We start from the raw sequence: 3,080 nt of genomic DNA, 5'->3' as shown, positions 1-3,080 counted from the left end.
TTTATAATGTAATTATAATATTTATTATTATTTGTTTATTATTAAAATATGTGTCAAAATCAGGGATATTAAAAATGATATCATAACATTATTCTGGAGTATGATCATCTCATAATATTTCATTATAAAGTTATTATTGTTATTATGAATAATATCAATTTAGGAATAATTAAATAGGATTATTTATATTACATAATTAAATAAATATTGGTCTATATAGTTTATCATTATTATTCTTTTTTTGAGAAATCAATAAGAATATAGGAATTATTATAGTTTATCTAATTATAAGATTCTCTTTAGGAGGGGTCATGACATTACTTCTTCAAAAGACTAGAAAGATAAAGAATGATGTAGGAGAATCCTAGGTTACATTTCTATCATGCATGTTTGTTAAGTTTCTTAGTTTTTTCTAAGTTTCAATGACTTGAATTACCAATTTCTTGATTTTTTTTGAGTTTTTAGTTGCAACCAAGTTCCTTTGGTTGTCAAGTTCCTTTGTTTACCAAATTCATAGTTACTGCTGAGTTCCTTTGGTTTCCAAGTTTCTTTGGTTGCCGAGTTTATTTATTTATTGAGTTCCTTTGGTTGCTGAGTTCCTTTGGTTTCTAAGTTCATTGAGCTATAGCATTTTGTTCGGTCCTTTCTTTACCAAGTGATCTATATACGATTTCTAGTTGAAGCTGATCTTTGTATTTAATTTTGTGATAGGTATTTGCTAAGAGCTAACTTGTGACTTATTTTGGCATTTAATGTAAGGGTTTAATTATTTGGTATTTGTATCAGGTTGACTTGTAGTTGTGCGTGTATTTAAAGGGGTCTTGGGTAGATTTTTATCAAGAAGGTAGAGGAAAGTAGCATAGGAAGAGCATAAGAAAGCTTGGAATGTGAAGTTTGTCATTGTGTATCAAAGTTGAGTTGTAATGTTGGTCGTAACCCATAAGGCCTTATAGTTGGGCATGCATTTGATATTTTGATGAATCTATAAAGCATTTTTGTCTCTTCTATCTCCTTTAGTTGATGTTATTTGTGTTGTTGATGCAAGAGAATCATATGCTTGCTTGCAATCTTGCATCGTTGGAGGTATTTTTGATAAGTGTTGTGGACTCAATCACCAAAAAATGGTGCTCAGTCACTGAAGGGATTTATTTTGGCCAAGGAGATTGGCATACACTATATTCCTCAGCATGCACTATGGAACTTGACATGGTCTTGGAGCTTAGTAAGGTCTTAGAGCTCGACATTGTCTATGGGGCTTAGCAATGCTTATGAATTTACTAGTGCTCAGCTTGGTCTTCCTGATGCTCAACATGGTCTTGGTTTCTATTCATGCCAAGTTGTCTATAAACTAACTTTTGGAATTGAATTTGTGTAGGGGTATTTAGTTTGTGTTGTATTTGACTTGTGGCTCAATGTATATTTAATATAAGGGATTTAATTTAGTTTGTAATGAACTAGGCTAACTTGTGGCTTAGTTAGGTATAAGTAGGGTATCTTGTGGAGTATTTAGGCATGATGATTGTGATAGGGAATCTATCTTGAAGAAGAGGATGCAAATTGTGAAGAGCTAGTAGTTGTAATTTAGGATCTAGAGGATTCCTTGGTAGGCCTAAGGGTACAAATGTGGATTCTTCCTAGTGTTCATATCTAGTTGTGGATCTGGACTAGCTAGGTTTGTAATTGTAAGTTGGATCTTGTGGGATTTTTTAGAACTGATATTGTAATTGATGTTTGTATTTAACCCTAACTCAGAAGGCCGCATAGCTGGCTATATTACATTTAATTAGTTATATCTATGAATAAAGAGTTATGATTTGGTATAAGATCTAACATTCTTCTTGCTTTTTGTGTTTTTGCTACGTGGTTATTTGTTGAGGGTTTGGACATCTCCTTTTGGGATTCTCCTACCTTGCACTATGTCAAGTGGTATTAGAGAGAAGGTTTTCCTAAGTGTGTGGATAGATCAACAAAGTTGTGGTAGTTTGCACTAGGATCTTGGGTTGGAGAAGGTTGTTCTTGTGGAGATAATTGATCTTCTGGATTGGTGGATCTATTGTTTAGTGTTTACAAATTTTTTGGAAGATGCCTCCAAGAAGATTGGACCCTAGGGAAATTGAGAATCTTAGTGATGTTATGGAGGAAAGGATCTCAAAGAAGATTACAAAAGATTTTAGATCTCAGATTGCATTGATGAGGAGTGACATGATTATCGAAATTGTGAGTACTTTAGGTGGTGTACCTAGGCATGTAGATACTGAAGGTAGTTATAAGGAAGTTACTTGTGAGGCCTCACCTGATCTTCCCTAGAATAGATGACATATCTACATTATGATACTTCTAATTTGATGTTTTGATACACTTTTGATTATAGGGTTATGTTATTTTAATATCTATATTTTGATGATCCACACTTATGTCTGCACATTAGGACCTAAATGATATATTTAATGATTTCATTCATTTTCTAATATTTTGCAATTACTTTGATAGAAACAGAATTATAAAAATGCTCATAACATGAAATTGTAATTTTTAAGTGGAAATTAGAGTTAAAGGATAGATTGTGATATGCATTAGGACCTAATCCACATGCCTAGCTACTCAATATTTGTGGATTCAATATTTTTTCAGTATGATAGAAAATAGATTATGAAGTTATTTTGAATATTAATTTTATCATGTTGAGTAAATTTTAATGTTGATAAGTAGAATTTAACATTTTAATATTTTGAATGTTTTATGTGAAAATGATTTGAAAAAGTAAGCTAATTGGAAATGATGAAGTATGAGACCCAACTGTTGAATGTGATAATTATTTATTACACATATTTACATATTTCTTATATTATTTTCTTTGAGTATTGATGTTCGATTTTAGTGTGCAAGAATTTAACCATGGGGTTTAATGGGGAACCAAGGTTCAAGCCCATGTGAACATGACATAGCCAAGGAAAATCTTTGGAAGATTCAAATCCTCATTGTGATGTATTTATTTTGTAAATGTAAGATTTTATGTGTAGTAAATTTAAATTCATGAATACATTAGAGACATGTCATTATGAATTGTGATGCATTTTAAT

This window comes from Cupressus sempervirens, chromosome 8 (genome assembly GCF_028749045.1).
Source record: "Cupressus sempervirens isolate cs-2001-9-10 chromosome 8, ASM2874904v1, whole genome shotgun sequence".
NCBI lineage: Eukaryota > Viridiplantae > Streptophyta > Pinopsida > Cupressales > Cupressaceae > Cupressus > Cupressus sempervirens.
This window is presented reverse-complemented; position numbering follows the sequence as displayed.